Source organism: Hyperolius riggenbachi, chromosome 3 (genome assembly GCF_040937935.1).
Source record: "Hyperolius riggenbachi isolate aHypRig1 chromosome 3, aHypRig1.pri, whole genome shotgun sequence".
NCBI lineage: Eukaryota > Metazoa > Chordata > Amphibia > Anura > Hyperoliidae > Hyperolius > Hyperolius riggenbachi.
Window position 1 is genome coordinate 502,710,658 of NC_090648.1, and position 21,746 is coordinate 502,732,403.

Below are 21,746 nucleotides of genomic sequence, written 5' to 3' on the forward strand. Positions count from 1 at the left end.
ACTACACTACGAGTGGCTGTAGAAAGCTGTGCCACACTACGAGGGGCAGTAGAGAGCTGCGTCACACTACGAGGGGCTGTAGAAAGCTGCACCACACTACGAGGGGCTGTAGAAAGCTGTGCCACACTACGAGGGGCTGTAGAAAGCTGTGCTACACTACGAGGGGCTGTAGAAAGCTGCGCCACACTACGAGGGGCTGTAGAGAGCTGCACCACACTACGAGGGGCTGTACAAAGCTGCGCCACACTACGAGGGGCTGTAGAAAGCTGTGTCACACTAGAGGGGCAGTAGAAAGCTGCACCACACTACGAGGGGCAGTAGAAAGCTGCTACACTACAAGGGGCTGTAGAAAGCTGCGCCACACTACGAGGGGCTGTAGAAAGCTGGGCTATACTACGAGGGGCAGTAGAGAGCTGCTACACTAACTACACTACGAGGGGCTGTAGAAAGCTGTGCCACACTACGAGGGGCTGTAGAAAGCTGCGTCACACTACGAGGGGCTGTAGAAAGCTGCGCCACACTATGAGGGGCTGTAGAAAGCTGTGTCACACTACGAGGGGCTGTAGAAAGCTGTGCCACACTACGAGGGGCTGTAGAAAGCTGCGCCACACTACGAGGGGCTGTAGAAAGCAGCGCCACACTATGAGGGGCAGTAGATAGCTGCGCCACACTACGAGGGGCTGTAGAAAGCTGTGCCACACTACGAGGGGCTGTAGAGAGCTGTGCTACACTACGAGGGGCTGTAGAAAGCTGTGCTATACTACGAGGGGCTGTAGAAAGCTGTGCCACACTACGAGGGGCAGTAGAAAGCTGTGCCACACTACGAGGGGCAGTAGAAAGCTGTGCCACACTACGAGGGGCAGTAGAGGGCTGTGCCACACTACGAGGGGCTGTAGGAAGCTGTGCCACACTACGAGGGGCAGTAGAGAGCTGTGCCACACTACGAGGGGCTGTAGAAAGCTGCGCCACACTACGAGGGGCAGTAGAGAGCTGTGCTATACTACGAGGGGCAGTAGAGAGCAGCGCCACACTATGAGGGGCTGTAGAAAGCTGTGCTATACTATGAGGGGCAGTAGAGAGCTGTGCCACACTACGAGGGGCAGTAGAGAGCTGTGCTATACTACGAGGGGCAGTAGAGAGCTGTGCTACACTACGAGGGGCAGTAGAGAGCTGTGCCACACTACGAGGGGTAGTAGAAAGCTGTGCTATACTACGAGGGGCAGTAGAGAGCTGTGCCACACTACGAGGGGTAGTAGAAAGCTGTGCTATACTACGAGGGGCAGTAGAGAGCTATGCTATACTACGAGGGGCAGTAGAGAGCTGTGCCACACTACGAAGGGCTGTAGAAAGCTGCGCCACACTACGAGGGGCAGTAGAGAGCTGTGCCACACTACGAGGGGCTGTAGAAAGCTGCGCCACACTACGAGGGGCTGTAGAAAGCTGCGTCACACTACGAGGCACTGTAGAAAGCTGTGCCACACTACGAGGGGCTGTAGAAAGCTGCTACACTATGAGGGGCAGTAGAAAGCTGCTACACTATGAGGGGCAGTAGAGAGCTGTTACACTACGAGGGGCTGTAGAAAGCTGTCTATACTACGAGGGGCAGTAGAAAGCTGTGCCACACTACATGGGGCTGTAGAAAGCTGCGCTACACTACGAGGGGCTGTAGAAAGCTGTGCCACACTACGAGGGGCAGTAGAGAGCTGCGCCACACTACGAGGGGCTGTAGAAAGCTGTGCCACACTACGAGGGGCTGTAGAAAGCTGCGCCACACTACGAGGGGCTGTAGAAAGCTGCTACACTATGAGGGGCTGTAGAGAGCTGCGCCACACTACGAGGGGCTGTAGAAAGCTGTGCCACACTACGAGGGGCAGTAGAGAGCTGTGACACACTACGAGGGGCTGTAGAAAGCTGTGCTACACTACGAGGGGCTGTAGAAAGCTGCACCACACTACAAGGGGATGTAGAGAGCTGCGCCTCACTACGAGGGGCTGTAGAAAGCTGTGCCACACTACGAGGGGCTGTAGAAAGCTGCGCCACACTACGAGGGGCAGTAGAGAGCTGCTACACTACGAGGGGCTGTAGAAAGCTGTGCCACACTACGAGGGGCTGTAGAAAGCTGTGCCACACTACGAGGGGCTGTAGAAAGCTGTGCCACACTACGAGGGGCTGTAGAAAGCTGTGCCACACTACGAGGGGCAGTAGAAAGCTGCGCCACACTACGAGGGGCTGTAGAAAGCTGTGCCACACTACAAGGGGCAGTAGAAAGCTGTGTCACACTAGAGGGGCTGTAGAGAGCTGCGCCACACTACGAGGGGCTGTAGAAAGCTGCGCCACACTACGAGGGGCTGTAGAAAGCTGTGCCATACTACGAGGGGCTGTAGAAAGCTGTGCTACACTACGAGGGGCTGTAGAAAGCTGCGCCACACTACGAGGGGCTGTAGAGAGCTGCGCCACACTACGAGGGGCTGTAGAAAGCTGTGTCACACTAGAGGGGCAGTAGAAAGCTGCACCACACTACGAGGGGCAGTAGAAAGCTGCTACACTACAAGGGGCTGTAGAAAGCTGCGCCACACTACGAGGGGCTGTAGAAAGCTGGGCTATACTACGAGGGGCAGTAGAGAGCTGCTACACTAACTACACTACGAGGGGCTGTAGAAAGCTGTGCCACACTACGAGGGGCAGTAGAGAGCTGCGTCACACTACGAGGGGCTGTAGAAAGCTGCGCCACACTACGAGGGGCTGTAGAAAGCTGTGCCACACTACGAGGGGCTGTAGAAAGCTGTGCTACACTACGAGGGGCTGTAGAAAGCTGCGCCACACTACGAGGGGCTGTAGAGAGCTGCACCACACTACGAGGGGCTGTACAAAGCTGCGCCACACTACGAGGGGCTGTAGAAAGCTGTGTCACACTAGAGGGGCAGTAGAAAGCTGCACCACACTACGAGGGGCAGTAGAAAGCTGCTACACTACAAGGGGCTGTAGAAAGCTGCGCCACACTACGAGGGGCTGTAGAAAGCTGCTACACTAACTACACTACGAGGGGCTGTAGAAAGCTGTGCCACACTACGAGGGGCTGTAGAAAGCTGTGCCACACTACGAGGGGCTGTAGAAAGCTGTGCCACACTACGAGGGGCTGTAGAAAGCTGCGTCACACTACGAGGGGCTGTAGAAAGCTGCGCCACACTATGAGGGGCTGTAGAAAGCTGTGTCACACTACGAGGGGCTGTAGAAAGCTGTGCCACACTACGAGGGGCTGTAGAAAGCTGTGCCACACTACGAGGGGCTGTAGAAAGCAGCGCCACACTATGAGGGGCAGTAGAAAGCTGTGCCACACTACGAGGGGCTGTAGAGAGCTGTGCTACACTACGAGGGGCTGTAGAAAGCTGTGCTATACTACGAGGGGCTGTAGAAAGCTGTGCCACACTACGAGGGGCAGTAGAAAGCTGTGCCACACTACGAGGGGCTGTAGAAAGCTGTGCCACACTACGAGGGGCTGTAGAAAGCTGTGCCACACTACGAGGGGCAGTAGAGAGCTGCGCCACACTACGAGGGGCTGTAGAAAGCTGCGCCACACTACGAGGGGCAGTAGAGAGCTGTGCTATACTACGAGGGGCAGTAGAGAGCAGCGCCACACTATGAGGGGCTGTAGAAAGCTGTGCTATACTATGAGGGGCAGTAGAGAGCTGTGCCACACTACGAGGGGCAGTAGAGAGCTGTGCTATACTACGAGGGGCAGTAGAGAGCTGTGCTACACTACGAGGGGCAGTAGAGAGCTGTGCCACACTACGAGGGGTAGTAGAAAGCTGTGCTATACTACGAGGGGCAGTAGAGAGCTGTGCCACACTACGAGGGGCAGTAGAGAGCTGTGCCACACTACGAGGGGCTGTAGAAAGCTGCGCCACACTACGAGGGGCAGTAGAGAGCTGTGCCACACTACGAGGGGCTGTAGAAAGCTGCGCCACACTACGAGGGGCAGTAGAGAGCTGTGCCACACTACGAGGGGCTGTAGAAAGCTGCGCCACACTACGAGGGGCTGTAGAAAGCTGCTACACTATGAGGGGCAGTAGAAAGCTGCTACACTATGAGGGGCAGTAGAGAGCTGTTACACTACGAGGGGCTGTAGAAAGCTGTCTATACTACGAGGGGCAGTAGAAAGCTGTGCCACACTACATGGGGCTGTAGAAAGCTGCGCTACACTACGAGGGGCTGTAGAAAGCTGTGCCACACTACGAGGGGCAGTAGAGAGCTGCGCCACACTACGAGGGGCTGTAGAAAGCTGTGCCACACTACGAGGGGCAGTAGAGAGCTGCGCCACACTACGAGGGGCTGTAGAAAGCTGCGCCACACTACGAGGGGCAGTAGAGAGCTGTGCTATACTACGAGGGGCAGTAGAGAGCTGTGCCACACTACATGGGGCTGTAGAAAGCTGCGCTACACTACGAGGGACAGTAGAGAGCTGCGCCACACTACCAGGGGCTGTAGAAAGCTGCTACACTATGAGGGGCAGTAGAGAGCTGTTACACTACGAGGGGCTGTAGAAAGCTGTTACACTACGAGGGGCAGTAGAGAGCTGTGCTATACTACGAGGGGCAGTAGAGAGCTGTGCCACACTACATGGGGCTGTAGAAAGCTGCGCTACACTACGAGGGGCTGTAGAAAGCTGTGCCACACTACGAGGGGCAGTAGAGAGCTGCGCCACACTACGAGGGGCTGTAGAAAGCTGCGCCACACTACGAGGGGCTGTAGAAAGCTGCGCCTCACTACGAGGGGCTGTAGAAAGCTGCGCCACACTACGAGGGGCTGTAGAAAGCTGCGCCTCACTACGAGGGGCTGTAGAAAGCTGCGCTACACTACGAGGGGCTGTAGAAAGCTGTGCCACACTACGAGGGGCAGTAGAGAGCTGCGCCACACTACGAGGGGCTGTAGAAAGCTGTGCCACACTACGAGGGGCAGTAGAGAGCTGCCTGCGCCACACTACGAGGGGCTGTAGAAAGCTGCGCCACACTACGAGGGGCAGTAGAGAGCTGTGCTATACTACGAGGGGCAGTAGAGAGCTGTGCCACACTACATGGGGCTGTAGAAAGCTGCGCTACACTACGAGGGACAGTAGAGAGCTGCGCCACACTACAAGGGGCTGTAGAAAGCTGTGCCACACTACGAGGGGCAGTAGAAAGCTGTGCCACACTACATGGGGCTGTAGAAAGCTGCGCTACACTACGAGGGGCTGTAGAAAGCTGCGCCACACTACGAGGGGCAGTAGAAAGCTGCGCTACACTTGAGGGGCTGTAGAAAGCTGCGCCACACTACGAGGGGCTGTAGAAAGCTGCGCCACACTACGAGGGGCAGTAGAAAGCTGCGCCACACTACCAGGGGCTGTAGAAAGCAATGATGTTATATGGGATGGGTAGTAGACAGCTGGAATGCTCTATAAGGGGCAATGGAGAGGTTTAGCAAGTGAACACAACAAGTTATCTCCCCCCAGCCTCCTATACTCAGTGGTGTTGCCGCGGTGTACCGGGTAAGTGCCTAGGCATTCTATATAGCAGAGCTGTCACCTGCATTCATACACACAGGACAGCACAGCCTGGCATTGGCCCCCCATGACCACCTGGCAGCCCAGGTACGCGGGCCCTCCCCTCCGCACAGACAGCCCCCCTCCCCGCCGCACAGGATGAGAGACCAGAAACATCTGGGCAGCTCCACGTCACGGCGGCCAGCTCGCCCGCCCATTGGCCAGCGCGGAGGAGAGCTGTGATTGGCTGAGCGGAAGGATGCGTCAGGCGCCACGTCTGCAGCGGAGTGCAGAGAGAGTGTGAGAGCGGCTGGCGGAGGGAGACGCGGAGAGCAGCTGTGTGACACGGCCGGGGATCCCGGACAGACGGATTGAGGGGGTCGCCGCAGCGGGTGAGTGATGCCCGTCCCGGTGGTCCCCATGCATGGCCGAGGGGCTGGAGAGGGGCTTCCATAGACGGCCAGGAGCAGCAGCTGGGGTCAGCCTGTAGGGACTGTGTGATGGAGCAGTGATAGGGGATGCTCTGGGGGAAGCAGCATTCAGGTTAAAGTGTACCTGTCTGTAGGAAAAACAAAGTGGCCAATTAATATACTTACCTTAGTAGAGGGAATCCTCCAGCGGCTTCTCCATCCACCTCGCTGTTCCAGCGCTGTAACCCCTGAAAATCATCGATAGGGGTTTGTTGATGAAGCACAGTCGCACGCGGAGGCGTAGATGTTTTGCGCCTGCGCAGTAGCATGGAGTGGAGGTTTGTTGATGGAGCACGGTCGCACCGCGGAGGTGTAGATGCTTTGCGCCTGCGCAGTAGCACGGAGTGGAGGTTTGTTGATTGAGCGGGGTCGCACCGCGGAGGCTTAGATGCTTTGCGCCAGCGCAGTAGCACAGAGTGGTTCGGGCTCAGGTTTTTCTGCCAAGCCCCAGCGGTTTTGCGATGCTGCGCAGGTGTGAGCTGTCGTGCGGTCACGCTTGTTCTCTGGGGCCGGAGGATCCACATTCTCCACGGAGGTAAGTGTCTGACTTTTGCCTCCGTTGAACTCGCAGGTTTGCTTTAAGGACTTTGTCATGGACTGTTCCAAGCAGGTACATGAGTACGGACTGCGGAGTGGATGGCTGTCGGTGGATGACTTGTTAGGGACTGTCTGATGACGCCTTGTAAAGAGAAGCATTAGCAGGAACTGTAGGATGGACTGCTGTCAGGAAAAAGTTTATCAAGACTATTGACAGTAGAACCATTATTAGGGACTGTTGGATAGACTATTGCCAGTAGAGCCTTAGTAGGGATTGTGGAATAGACTATTGCCAGCAAAGTCATTAATATGGACTGTAGGATAGACTATTTCCAGTAGAGCCATTATTAGGAATGGTGGAATAGACTATTGCCAGCAAAGTCATTAATAAGGACTGTAGGATAGACTATTGCCAGTAGAGCCGTTATTAGGGACAGAGGAATAGACTATTGCCAGTGAAGCATTTGTATTGACTGTGGGAAGGATTTATTTTATTTATTATTTATTGTATTTATAAAGCGCCAACATATTACGCAGCGCTGGACATTAGTTTAGGTTACAGACAATATTTAGGGGTGACAAACAGCAATATGACAATACAGGAATACAAGAAAGACCAGATCACGCAGCACAGTATGAGTACAAGGTAATGCTTAGTCAGTCACTGGATGGAGCATGGAGATCACACAGCACAGTATGAGTACAAGGTAATGCTTAGTCAGTCACTGGATGGAGCATGGAGATTAGGCAAGTTAGGTTCACTCAGATGCATAGCATGGGTTCACAGTAATGGAGGTGCATGATCAGGTAGGACACAAAAGAAGGAGGACCCTGCCCAAAGGCTTACAATCTAAAGGGAGAGGTAGGGACACGAGATGTAGGAGACCAGAGTTCAGCTGTGGGTTTAGAGCACTTGTGAGGGGTAGTAGGCCAGAGTGAAAAAGGGAGTTTTGAGGGCTTTCTTGAAGATGTTGAAGGAGGGGGCTGCCCTAATGGGTGGAGGTAGGGAGTTCCATAGTGTTGGAGCAGCTCTTGAGAAGTCCTGGAGGCGTGCATGGGACTGGGTGATGCGGGGGGCGGTTAGGCGAAGTTCATTGGAAGAGCAGAGTGAGCGGCTAGGTGTGTACCTCCTGAGTAAGATCGGAAATGTAGGTTGGACAGGTTTTGTGGACAGATTTGTAGGTCAGACACAGTATCTTGAATCTGATTCTGGACTGGATAGGAAGCCAGTGGAGGGATTCACAGAGGGGAGCCGCCGTGGTGGAGCGATGGGAGGAGTGGATAATTCTGTCTGCCACATTCATGATGGACTGCAGTGGGGCAATTCAGGTCATAGGGAGACCAGACAGAAGGGCATTGCAGTAGTCAAGGCGGGAAATTATGAGGGCATGGATGAGGAGTTTGGTGGTGGCAGAGGTCAGGAAAGGGCGAATCTTACAGATGTTACGAAGGTGGAAGTTGCAGGACTTTGTGAGGTTTTGGATGTGGGGAGTAAAGGTGAGTGCGGAGTCCAGGGTGACACCCAGACAGCGGGCTTGAGAGGTAGTGTGAATGGTAGTGTGGTTAACAGTGACATGCACATCTGGGAGGTTTATGGATGTCCGGGGTGGGGAAGATCATAAATTCCATTTTGTCTAGGTTTAGTTTCAGGAACCTAGCGGACATCCAAGAGGAGATGGCTGATAGGCAGGAGGAGACCTTGTCCATGGTAGTGGTGGATATGTCAGGGGTGTGGAGGTAGATCTGGGTGTCATCTGCATACAGATTATAGTTAAAACCCATGGAGGAGATCACCTTGCCAATGGAGGATGTGTATAGGGTGAACAGTAGGAGGCCAAGGACCGAACCTTGGGGGACTCCCACCGAGAGGTGGTTGGGGGTGTATGAGGACTCATTGAAGGCGGTCGTGAAGGAGCGGTTGGAGAGGTAGGATGAAAGCCAGGACAGGGCAAGATCGTGAATGCCCAAGAACTGGAGGGACTGGAGGAGTAGGGGATGATCTACTGTGTCAAAAGCTGCTGAAAGGTCAAGGAGGAGAATGGAGTATTTACCTTCAGCTTTAGCTAAGGCAAGGTCATTGACCACTTTGGTGAGAGCAGTTTTGGTTGAGTGGGCAGGCCGAAATCCAGATTGCAGTGGGTCTAGCAGTGAGTTTGCATTGAGGAACTGGGTCAGGCGTTTGTGAACCAGACGCTCAAGGAGTTTTGAGGCAAAGGGGAGGAGGGAGATAGGACAGTGGTTGGAGGGTAGCGATGGGTCGAGGGAAGGTTTCTGGGATCTCTACTTGTAGAGTAGAAACTGTGGGATAGACCGCTGCCAGCAGAACTTTTAAGCAGGGAGCAAACTTATTTGAATCCCATGCACTTTCCCACATAGTGGAAAATGCATGCAAAATCCCACATAATGTAAGTCTATGGGCAGAATACAAGTCGCATGCGATTCTTTGTCTTTGGGTGTTTTAAAATCCCACAGCAAGTTCCTTCTTCCCACATACTGTATGCAAATCGCATGCGATTAGCATGTAAATCTTTCCTACGCAAAATAATAAAAACATGTGAATTGCTTACATTTTGCATGCCTTAAAGGGACTCCGAGCAGTGCAGAAACTATGGAAAGATGCATATCATTTTAAAGCTCTCTTTCTCCTATTTCCAATGATATATAAACCGCCACCCTACGCCTTTTAGTTTTCGCTATTTTCGCGATTGAAATTGCAGCGGCCGTGATTTCAATCGCGAAAATAGAGAAAACTAAAAGGCGTAGGGCGACGATTTAGGTGTCGCCAGAAAGAGGAGAAAGAGAGCTTTAAAATGAAATCCATCTTTCCATAGTTACTTGTATTACACAGGACGACACTTTCCCCAGTGTCAGCAGCTCCATTCAGCAGTGTTTAAATAGCATTTGGTTTCTGGCTGACAATCCCGCTTTAAGCCTGGCACACACTTTCAATTATGATTGGCCAATTACTGACCAATTTTACAATTTCTAGGTAAAACCAACCAATTTTGAATACTATGAGCTGAATATGTAGGTATGCCCTCATACTACATGGAGGTGGTAACATTGGTCAGTGGTTAGCCAATCAAAATTGGTGTGTACCAATTTACAGAATGCGTACACACATCCAATTTTTATTGGCCAATTTTAACACCTTCATGTAGTGTCAGAGCTTACCCACACAATCTGTTTATAGTATTCGTCATCTGTTGGCCCTCCATACTATATGGAAGTGGTAAAATTGGGTAATCATTGGCGAATCAAAATTGGATGTGTGTATGCTCCCTTATTAGAGGCGTCGTTTTCAGAAGTGAATTCGATTGGTCACATATTGGCACTGAAACTGTTGTGGTCTGGGCCTGACAAGGGCAGCAAAGGGGACTGTGTGATGGACCACTCTTTGTAAATGGGTTTTAAAACCTGGTACACACATTCAATTTTGATTGGCCAATCACTAATCAGTCACCTCTATGTAGCATTAAACCCAACCCATTTTGAATACTGTGAACAGATTTTATGGGTAAGATCTCATACTACATGATTGTCAGTGGTAAAATTGGCCAATAAAATGTTGTATACGGGTATTGGCAAGCTCTTAACGATAAAATCCAGCAGCCGATCGATCGTTGTGGTAATCGGTCGGAAATAATCGGATATGCCCATTAATGGCTTAATCACTGCCAGCTATTCTGATCGATTCCATTAATCTGAATCAGTTAGCGGTAATTTGGCCATTAGTGTACCAGAGATAAAAATAAGTAAAGTATTTGATACTTACCCGGGGCTTCCTCCAGCACGTCTGAGTCCCTCGCCGTCCTCCCGCGGTCTCCCGTTCAGTCGCAATCAGCCCCGCTAACAGCTCAGTCGCGTCCAGTCTGGGGCTTCTGCGCATGTGCAGACCTCCCTGACCGCCTAACGCCAATGGGGGTGACCAAGGCGGCAGCCCCAGGAACACCTAACGCCAATTTGCGTCAAGTACTGGGGCAAGGACTTGCAGGAGATCGCGCGTGCGCTTCTGCATGAATGACAGAGCTCCACCTTCAGCCTCCCAGCGGCAATCGCTGCTAGGAGACTGTTAGACTGCAAAACTGCCGTCTATTTACATTGTACAGCACTGTGATCTACAGCAGCGCTGTACTGGGGGACAGCAGTGTGCTACGGCTGTCCCCCTTAGAGGCAGACAAGTGATCCACTGTCATAGGCTGAAGCCTATGACAGCCGATCACGGTGATAGGCTGGCAGAGGGAAGAGTAAAAAATAATACAAAAAAAATAAAAAATAGGCAATTTTATTTAAAAACAAATGAAATATTTACAAAACAACCCCCAAACATTGGGGGAGCGATCAGACCCCACCAACAGAGAGCTCTGTTGGTGGGGAGAAAGGGGGGGAAATCACTTGACTGCTGAGTTGTACGGCCCTGCAGCAAGCCCTCAAAGCTGCAGTGGCCCTTTTTGTGCAAAATGGCCTGGTCACTAGGGGGGGGGGGGGGTGTAAGCCTACGGTCCTCAAGTGGTTAATGGACACGACCAAAATTTTCCAGTCGATCACCACTGCGATTATATCTTGTTGATCAGCTGCGGGATTGTATCCTAAATGCCCACCTTTGCACTACTTGGAAGTGGTGAAGATTGGCCAATCAGAATTGGATGTGTGTACTATGCTTTAGTCCTGTGACTTGCTCAGTGTTTCTACAGTGCTCCTAAAAATGTGTCAGCGTTGTATAATAGTGTTATGTTTGTGTAAATAATGTAATGGGTAATGTTTGAAGAACTCCTGAGTATAGAAAAAATTACAGAGGCGCCAGCAGAATAAAATATAATCAATTTTAAAACAACAGTAAAATCCGGGGGGTAAGGGTGGACCCACCTCCCTCGGAACCAAAAACACAACCACTGTAGAAAGTGTAGATAAAATTTAATCTGTACTCCAGAATAACAATTGCAACGCGTTTCGCGGGTCTCAAGCCCGCTTCCTCAGGCAAAACACAAAAAACGGGAGCAGCTCAGAAGTTGTGCACACGCAGCGCAGCGCCTCTGTTGCTGCGTGTGCACAACTTCTGAGCTGCTCCCGTTTTTTGTGTTTTGCCTGAGGAAGCGGGCTTGAGACCCGCGAAACGCGTTGCAATTGTTATTCTGGAGTACAGATTAAATTTTATCTACACTTTCTACAGTGGTTGTGTTTTTGGTTCCGAGGGAGGTGGGTCCACCCTTACCCCCCGGATTTTACTGTTGTTTTAAAATTGATTATATTTTATTCTGCTGGCGCCTCTGTAATTTTTTGCATACGATTATCCACCTGGTGGATGGGTGCGAACACCCTTTCTTTTCTGCTGCGGAGAGCGACTTCTTGGCCTGAGTGGGGACAGGCTTAAAGTGAACCTCCGGACTAAAAATCGACTCAGCAGCACTGAAAAGGCCTGGTGTTTCTTTAACAGTTTCACAGCATCAGAACTTTGTTTCTCTTATCCAAGCCTCATTTTTAGCTGCACAGAAGAAAACTGCCCGGGCTTTTTTCCCCTGATGCTGTGCAAAGCATGATGGGATTTCTGATGTTGTTGCTCTCGTTCTGCTGTTTTGGTGCAAATTTGTTTTCTTTACATTTTGAATTTGACATTTGACGCCTAGAATGTGCAGCTGGGAGGGGTAATCAGGACACAGGACAGTTGGAACTGTCTCCTGCTCCTTGTCACCTCCTTTCAACCAAAAAGATGGCTGCCCTCATGACAAAGATGGCTGCCCCCATGAATCACAAACATTTGCCTGTTCTTTTAAAACAGGGTGGGTAAGAGATTATATTACCTATCTATTCTAATTAACATAACTAATGTAACTTAAAGACAGTATGTTTGTTTAGGCTGAAGTTCCCCTTTAATATCCCCATCCGCACTATAAGTGGTTGCCTGATATCCGGCGGCCCATGTTTGTGAGTATATCTCTGATTACTTATTACATATTATTCCAATTATCTCAGTAGTACACTATTGGGGGCTCCCGGTTTTTGTTTTTGTGCTTTACCCTCCTGAGTATGGAAGGTTGTATAATGAAAAAACTAATTTAGATGCCGGACGCAGGCGTAACCCTAACCCAAAAAATCAGTAAGGACTTTGAAGCAGTCTAGATGCAGCCAGCGATGAGTGTAACATTCAACTAACCAGTTCGACCTGATTGGCTGCTAGATAATTTAGGCAAATGTGTTATTATTAACCAGCAGTTCCTTTCCTCTGGCTGCTTGGCAGTTGAAAACACCTGTTATTTCCCACAATGCAATGAGGCTCCCAGGTCCTGACATCACACTCACCCCCCCCCCCCCCCCCCGATAATCTATTCGAGAAAACGTAAAGATTTCTTGTGGGAAAGGGGGCATCAGCTACTGATTGGGATGAAGTTCAATCCTTGTTTAGTTGCTCTCTAAGGTGACCATTAATGGTACAATCTCCCAAACATTTGATTGGAGCATATATGGTTGCTGGTGCCGATCAAATACGAACGATCCTTCTGAATGATTCGGAATGATTCTGATCGGATAGCTTATTTATTTTCTCCTCCATTGGTGGGCCCAAACGAACATTTCCGATCGATTGGATAGTTGATCGCTCTGGATATTTGATCATTAACGGGCACCTTAAAGCCTTGTGCACACCCTAGTCAGGGCAGCCTCTGCTGAGACTCTAGCATGTATGGCGGTCCCCGATTTTCCCCCTCGATGTATTGGCGAGTGATTGTATCAGCCAAGGTCATTCTTCTCCTATTTATTCCAATTGCTCCATCCTATACCATCCCGACAGCCCTCCTCCCCTCTCCATAGCAACAGAACGCATTGCTAGTCTGTAGGCTAGTGACATATCTATACATAACTCTGTCCCCAACTGTTGCAAGAGGGATCAATTCTCAATCTCTACGGGTGACAGTAATTGTGCGTGTGTGTGCACCTCTACATTCTGTACAATGGGGGTTGTCACATATTCAGCAACAGGCAGTGACTGGTCAATGGGCAATGTCTTAATGCAATGTTAAAGGATACCTGAAGTGACATGATGAGATAGACGTGTGTATGCACAGTGCCAAGCACACAAATAACTAGGCTGTGTTCCTTTTTTCTTTATCTACCTGAAAGAGTTAAATATCAGGTATGTAAGTGGCTGACTCAGTTCTGACTCAGACAGGAAGTGACTACACTCTACAGTGTGACCCTCACTGATAAGAAATAACCTTTTTTTTTACCTCTTTCTTGCTCTCAGAAGTCATTTTCTGCTAGGAAAGTGTTTTATAGTTGGAATTTCTTATCAGTGAGGGTCACACTGTAGTCACTTCCTGTCCTGAGTCAGGACTGAGTCAGCCACTTACATACCTGATATTTAACTCTTTCAGACAGAGAAAGGAAAAAAAAGGAACACAGCATAGTTATTTGTGTGCTAGGCACTGTACATACACATGTCTATCTCACTATGTCACATGTCACGTCGGGTATCCTGTAAGGAGTGTTAAATGGACTGGAATATATGGACATGGCACAGTACAAACAAGTGCACAGCGTCATGAAGGGGTTAAACCTGATCCCACAGAAAATTTGCTACAAGCTTGCATCTGACTTCCACAGTGTATTTTTTTTTTTTGTGTGCAATTTAATGTTGTTACAATGTATCTTTCCAATTCAGTTTATAGCCAGCTGTGAAGCTGAGATTTCAATTTTATCAGCTTTGAATCTGAAGTCTCCATCTTGCCATAGGAGTAAATTAGCTGCACAGAGTAGGAGCCCATGTTACTTGGTCTCTGTCAGGAATCCTGTGGAATGATTGTGTTTGAGCTGACACGTGTTTTACATGATTGGATGTAAGAAAGATGATGTAATATTTCTAATTAAATGTATAGAGATGGACAGAATGTATTTCCTGTTTTCTAGTAATAGTGGAGGCTCATGTTAGGCCCCATTCACACTTGCTGTTCGAGTCCGCAAGTGTCCGGGAGTCCGGGGGGCCGCAAAGAGACCGTACGGGTCTCTGCGTTGGCCACAAGGCGGCACAAGTTGCGGATCCGGAATGTATCAGTTCCGGCTACAATAAAGTAGCCGGAACTAGATACATTGCAGTGCCAGAAAGGCACCGCAAGCATGGGGGATACCAGCGTGTAGTCCGGGCCCCCCAAGTGGCATAGGACCGGTGCTGGAAGCATGCGGTCCTATTGCCAGTGTGATGAGAAACATCCGTTTCCCATTGCACAGCATGGCCGCATGCGAAGGGTCAGGATCCGGTCCGGGTGCGTGGGCCGGATGACCGGACCTGAAAAATAGCGCATGTTGGAAAACTGTCCGGAGTCCGGATCCGATCCGGCTCCGTTCTGTACGGAACATACGCATGTGAACGTCCGCATAGACTTTGCATTGCCATGCGGAACGTACGTTCCGTTTGTACAGTATACGGTCCGGATCCGATCAGGCGATTCCGGACAGCGAACGCTAATGTGAACCGGGCCTTAAAGGACACCTGAAGAGAGGGGAATATGGAGGCTGACATATTTATTTCCTCTTAAGCAATACAGATTACCTGGCTGTCCTGCTAGGCCTCTGTTTCTAATACTTTTAGCCATTGACCCCGAACAAGCATGCAGATCAGATGTTTCTAACAAGATTGGCCACATGCCTGTTTCAGGTGTGTGGTTCACACTACTGCAGCCAGCGAGATCAGCAGGGCTGCCAGGAAACCGGTATTGTTTAAAAGGAAACAAATATGTCAGCCTCCATATCCCTATCACTTAATACAATAAAATACATATGGCAGCCACCAGGACTGGACTGAGCTGTAGGATGATTCAGTAGGCAGTTGTAGGGAGCTCTATTCAAATTGCATAAATGTCATCTGAAATTATGGTGTTCATGATTGCTTCAGGTGACTGTTTCTTCAATCAATCTATGGACGAGCTGCTGGGCTTCTGCCAAGCAGCCCATCCTCTTCTATAAAGGAGGGGGGTGGGTTGGAATTCAGGAGTGTCGCTAAATAAGGATACTCAACATAATCCTACTCCTTCCAAAATTATGCAAATTTATTCAGCGTGGAAGGGAACCAATCAAATGCAGGAGGGATGTTTGCAGACACGTGCCTTGCGGTGAATTATCACTTACGATTGTGGCAATGAATATCTTGCGTGTGTGGATAGCTTGTGTGTCTTATTAGTAATAGGAAGCAATGTACAGCATGTGGAATATAATCTGCATAAGACAGATCATATATGATTGGGACAATGAATATCTTTGTGTGTGTGGATAGCTCATGTCTGATCAGTAAGGGCCCGTCTCCACTATCGCGGATCCGCATGCGGATTCGCATAGCCAATACAAGTGGATGGGCCTGTTTCCACTTGTCAGTTTTCCTGAGCGTTTTTCTGCACAGCAGAGCCATCAGAATTCGCCTGCGTGTGGAATGCAGGCGAATCATACGTAATGTATTTAATAGGGAAATCGCATGCGGTTTTGGCATGCGTTTTTTTTCCTGAGATTTCGCATATAAACTAATGTAAATTCACACAGGCAGTGACATGGATAAAATTGCATTTACCCTATCCTATGTGAAATCGCGGCAAAAAATGCATGCGGAATCGCACCCGCATGCGATTTCGTCAGTGGTGATCATGCGGCGATTTCGCACCGCAATAGTGGAAACGGGCCCTTATAGTAAGCAATGTACAGCATGTGGAATATAATCTGCATAAGGCCTGGTTTCCACTTGTACTTTTTGTGTCAGATTTTTCTCTTAGAAAATTTGCATTGATTTGGCAACTGCTGGTAGTGAATGGGGCTGTTTCTATGCAATTAGAATTTTCGTACGCGTGAAAAATTCTGAGGTCCTGCATCATATTTTCGGACATCGCGTACGATTTGCGTGCAATGCTTTGCATAGCAACGTCAATTTTGGCGTTGTTTGCATAAAAAAATTCGCATTAAATGCATGGTTACAGGAAGTTGTCAGCAGTCATGACTAAGCTGTTACTAGGCAGATTATGTGAAATTTGACTAATGGCAACTTTTGCGTACGAAAATGCGCATAAAAATGTGTACTAATTTACACGCAAATTTTTTACCAATCAGAAAAATCTTATACAATTTTTTGGGGACTCGAAAATTTCACACCACAGTGGAAACGTAGCCTTAAGGTGGCCACTAAAGATCCAATTTCTAGCGAAAAATCGTTTGAGCAATCCGATAATTCTGATCTGATGAAAAATCGTTCACTACACCATCAACGAACCAATCTTTTATTCCTATCTATCACAACCAACAGGAAAATACAAATTTTGGTTTGACAAAAATCCAGTCGGACGACTATATTTATAACCGATTGTGCCCATTACAACCAATCCGATCAATTTCCGATCGCCCGAACGATTTTTCGCTAGAAATTGGACCGTTAGTTGCCACCTTTAGGCAGATCACATGATTGTGGTAATGAATATCTTTCGTGTGTGGATAGCTTGTGTGTCTGATCAGTAAGGGCCCGTTTCCACTATCGTGAATCTGCATGCGGTTTTCTGCACGCAGATTCGCTTAACCGATACAAGTTAATTAGCCTTTCCACTTGTCAGGAAACCAGAGCAGGAAAAATCTGCACAGCAGAGCCATCGGTGCGATTCGCAAACAATGTAATTAATAGGAAATTCGCATGCGTTTTCGTTATGCAGATTTTCCATGCGAATTTGCGTACGTTTTTGCATAAAATCAATGTAAAAGCACACAGGCACTGACATGGTTACATTCGCATACTTACTAACATACGCGAAAACGTACGCAGATTCGCTGTAAAATTCGCATGCGAATTCGCGTATGAATTTGCATCCACGTGCGAATTTGTTTTTGCGTTTTCCGCAACGAATTCGCACCGCACCAGTGGAAATGGGCCCTAATAGGAAACCATGTACAATATGTGGAATATAATCTGCATAAAACAGATCACGTATGATTGTGGCAATGAATCTTTGTGTGTGTATAGCTCATGTGTCTGGTTATCAGTAACAGGAAGCAATGTACAATATGTTTAATATAATCTGCATAAAACAGATCACGTATGATTGCGGCAATGAATATCTTGCGTGTGTGTGTATAGCTCATGTCTGATCAGTAATAGGAAGCAATGTACAGCATGTGGAATATAATCTGCATAGAACAGATCACGTATGATTGTGGCAATGAATATCTTGCGTGTGTGTGTAGCTCATGTCTGATCAGTAATAGGAAGCAATGTACAGCATGTGGAATATAATCTGCATAGGACAGATCAGTTATTAGTAATATAACCTCGCACGATAAGTACAGCCACGTGTAGGATGTTCCTCCTGTCATTTTATACGTCTTGGTGACAGAAGTGCAGCCGTGTGATTCGCAGTCACATGCCTCCATTACAATCCGCGCTTGTGCCGTGCTGCGTATAATGTATACAGGCAGCCATCTGCTTTATGTAACGGCTTCTGGGAGGCTCCTCGCTGCCGATTGGTCGGTCAGGCCTCATGTGGCGTCTGCTCACACTGGGCTCTGGAGTAGCCAGTAAAAAGTTCCACAAACTTATAAATGTGAAATTGACATTTAAAGGGCACTTGAAGTGAGAAGGATATGGAGGCTGCCATATGTATTTCCTTTTAAACAATGCCAGTTTCCTGGCAGTCCTGCTGATCCTCTGCCTGTAATACTTTTAGCCATACACCCTGAACAAGCATGCAGATCAAGTGCTCTGACTGAATTCTGTCTAATTAGCTGCATGCTTGTTTCAGGTGTGTGATTAAGACACTACTGATGCATGAAAGATTAGCAGGACTGCCAGGCAACTGGTATTGTCTAAAAGGAAATACATTTGGCAGCCACCTCACTTCGGGTTCCCTTTAATTCCCAATTGTTTTTCTGATTGATTTTCCCATCACTGCCCTACAAAATCTATCAGAAATACGATCGAAAATACTCGAGCCAACCAGTCAACCTGATGGGAAATTGAATGGTGCCTGCTAGGCATTAAAGTACATAGAAACAAAACACTTTTTTTATCTGGCTGAGCAAACAATCCCGATGACACCAAAATGCTGAAAAAGTTCAAGGCTAATTATTTCTTTGTTGGGAGCTGAATAAACCAGTTTTACATCACTCTGACATGGCTGCTGTGGACATGCCAGAAGTCAGATTTAACTCCCAAAAGTCTAATAATGTATCTCGAAGCAGATTGTGTCCTGGCTGGGACTTTATTCTTCAAGGCATGGTACTAAATCTTTATTGCATATCAATGTTATTGACATTTTTGTTGCTTGTTTACAAAGAGTCTACAGTGGTTTGCAAAAGTATTCGGCCCCCTTGAAGTTTTCCACATTTTGTCACATTACTGCCACAAACATGAATCAATTTTATTGGAATTCCACATGAAAGACCAATACATAGTGGTGTACACATGAGAAGTGGAATGAAAATCATACATGATTCCAAACATTTTTTACAAATAGATAACTGCAAAGTGGGGTGTGCGTAATTATTCAGCCCCCTTTGGTCTGGGTGCAGTCAGTTGCCCATAGACATTGCCTGATGAGTGCTAATGACTAGAGTGCCCCTGTGTGTAATCTAATGTCAGTACAAATACAGCTGCTCTGTGACAGCCTCAGAGGTTGTCTAAGAGAATCTTGGGAGCAACAACACCATGAAGTCCAAAGAACACACAAGACAGGTCAGGGATAAAGTTATTGAGAAATGTAAAGCAGGCTTAGGCTACAAAAAATTTCCAAAGCCTTGAACGGAGCACTGTTCAAGCGATCATTCAGAAATGGTGGGAGTATGGCACAACCGTAAACCTACCAAGACAAGGCTGTCCACCTAAACTCACAGGCTGAACAAGGAGAGCGCTGATCAGAAATGCAGTCAAGAGGCCCATGGTGACTCTGGATGAGCTGCAGAGATCTACAGCTCAGGTGAGAGACTCTGTCCATAGGACAACTATTAGGGCCCATTTCCACTTTTCCACGGAAAAAATTTGCATGCATTTGTATGCGAATTACATGCGAATTTGCATGCGAAGTTGCATGAATGACGCTGTATGCAAATTTAACCATGGCAGTGCCTGTGTGCTTTTTAATTAATTCCATGCGAATTCGCATGAAAATTCGCATACACCCGCATAGTGGTATGCAAATTCTGATGGCTCTGCCATGCAAATTTTTGCCGCGGACGAAAACGCTCAGAAATCCTGACAAGTGGAAACAGTCCCATTCACTTGTATTGGCTATGCGAATTCGCATGAAGCAAACGCATGCGAACTCGCAATAGTGGAAATGGGTCCTTAGTCGTGCACTGCACAAAGTTGGGCTTTATGGAAGAGTGGCAAGAAGAAAGGCATTGTTAACAGAAAGCATAAGAAGTCCCATTTGCAGTTTGCCACAAGCCATGTGGGGGACACAGACAGCAACCATGTGGAAGAAGGTGCTCTGGTCAGATAAGACCAAAATGGAACTTTTTGGCCAAAATGCAAAACGCTATGTGTGGCGGAAAACTAACATTGCACATCACTCTGAACACACCATCCCCACTGTCAAATATGGTGGGGGCAGCATCATATGCATCATGCTCGGGGGGTGCTTCTCTTCAGCAGGGACAGGGAAGCTGGTCACAGTTGATGGGAAGATGGATGGAGCCAAATACAGGGCAAACTTGGAAGAAAACCTCTTGGAGACTGCAAAAGACTTGAGACTAGGGCGGAGGTTCTACAGGACAATGACCCTAAACATAAAGCCAGGGCAACAATGGAATGGTTTAAAACAAAACATATCCATGTGTTAGAATGGCCCAGTCAATGTCCAGATTTAAATCCAATCGAGGATCTGTGGCAAGATCTGAAAACTGCTGTTCACAAACGCTGTCCATCTAATCTGACTGAGCTGGAGCTGTTTTGCAAAGAAGAATGGGCAAGGATTTCAGTCTCTAGATGTGCAAAGCTGGTAGAGACATACCCTAAAAGACTGGCAGCTGTAATTGCAGCAAAAGGTGGTTCTACAAAGTATTGACTCAGGGGGGCCGAATAATTACACACACCCCACTTTGCAGTTATTTATTTGTAAAAAATGTTTGGAATGATGTATGATTTTCGATCCACTTCTCACATGTACACCACTTTGTATTGGTCTTTCACGTGGAATTCCAATAAAATTGATGCATGTTTGTGGCAGTAATGTGACAAAATGTGGAAATCTTCAAGGGGGCCGAATACTTTTGCAACACACTGTACATGCTGGACATTAGAGTAAATAACTAACTTGTTATAAAGTTACACAGAAGAAATGGGGTTTCCTGGCCAAAAGTGTATTTGGGTGGAGCACACAGCATTTTTACCACTAATGCAAGTCAATGGGCCGCATAAAAAATGTATATGCCTTTTGAAACGTGCGTTTTCAAAAACGCACATAATGAAAGTCAATGGTAACGCAATGGTATGCGTTTTTCATGTGGTTTTATATGCGTGTTTTTTTGTTTTGTGACGTATATCCACTTCCTGTTGTCTTTCTAGTGATTTGCATAAAACGCAATATAAAAACGCATGTAAAACTCATACAAAATGCATATGTGTTTTGTATATGCAAACCCTAAAGTCATAAAAATACACGCAAAACGCTTAAAAACCGGGTATGCGGGGGGGAAAAACGCACACAAAATTACGCACATGGCAGAAAACTCGCCTTTTCATACAAAGCCATGTGTGCACCCAGCCTTACTGCTCAGGCGCAGCTCTGTTCACACGGGCGCAGTGTGGCACCTCCTACACAGAGGAGAGTGCAGCCGCGGACTAGAAGAGGCTCCCGGCCAGCAAAAGTGGGTCAAGGAGGATAAGGGGAGACTCTGGACCATCCATGCTTGGCAAGACTCCCTAATGCTTCACAATGGCCTACTGAGCTTGTCCTTAATGACTGCAGAGGAGAAAAACTGTATACAAATTATTATTGCAACCCTTTGACACTTATATATGTTACGGCCAGAACCCGATGTTTGGCCACTTTGCGTTGTGTCTGGCCGGTCAATGTCCGAAATGAGCCGAATCCTGGCGGCTCCGATCATTTTCCCTGGCGCTGGCTCCGCCCCCCTGCTATCGGCTTTCAGTCAACCGGAGACACATGAACTACATGTCCCATGAGCAATGCCTCATGGGACTTGTAGTTCCACCACAGCTGGAGTGCCAAGGTTTGCCATCACTGTGACCTAGAGATAATTTTCATGCTCTGTTT

At 48.2% G+C, this 21,746-nt stretch overlaps 1 protein-coding gene across 1 annotated transcript in view; it reads left to right on the forward strand.

The window, feature by feature from the left end:
• Nucleotides 1–5,790: 5,790 nt before the first annotated feature.
• TMEM263 (transmembrane protein 263) overlaps nt 5,791–21,746 on the forward strand; it is a 48,662-nt gene continuing 32,706 nt past the window's right edge. Inside the window, exon 1 of the mRNA XM_068278325.1 lies at nt 5,791–5,907. The gene's annotated coding sequence lies outside the window, so the exon portion shown is untranslated. The remainder of the gene's footprint in view (nt 5,908–21,746) is intronic.